The sequence below is a fragment of the Podarcis liolepis genome, assembly GCF_965112155.1.
Source record: "Podarcis liolepis genome assembly, chromosome: 1".
In the NCBI taxonomy this organism is placed as follows: domain Eukaryota; kingdom Metazoa; phylum Chordata; class Lepidosauria; order Squamata; family Lacertidae; genus Podarcis; species Podarcis liolepis.
Genome location: NC_139554.1, coordinates 116206418 through 116206860, shown reverse-complemented (window position 1 = coordinate 116206860; position 443 = coordinate 116206418).

Sequence of the window (443 nt, the reverse complement as noted above, 5' to 3'; positions counted from 1 at the left end):
GCACATTGTTTTCGCTGTAATATGCTTACCTGTTTCCATTCCTCCGCTTATTAGTTCATGGCCTAGATCAGTGTTTCCCAACCTTTTCCCGATCGTGGCCCCCTTCCAACCTTGTTTCCTTCCTGTGGTGTGTTCCCCCTCCCCATGGGCGTAGCCAAATAAGTAAAAATCAATACAAATCTGAGGTTCTGTCCCCACCCCTAACAAAAATCCTGGCTATGCCCATGGCCCCTCCCCCTATCTTACTGGTAGAAAGGTAGCTATTTAAAAGTTTTGTTTGTAAATGGCACATGTTTTCTTTGTAATTCATACAAAATACAGTGGTGCCCCGCAAGACGAATGCCTCGCAAGATGGAAAACTCGCTAGACGAAAGAGTTTTCCGTTTTGGAGGTGCTTCGCAAAACGAATCTCCTATGGACTTGCTTTGCAAGACGAAAATGTC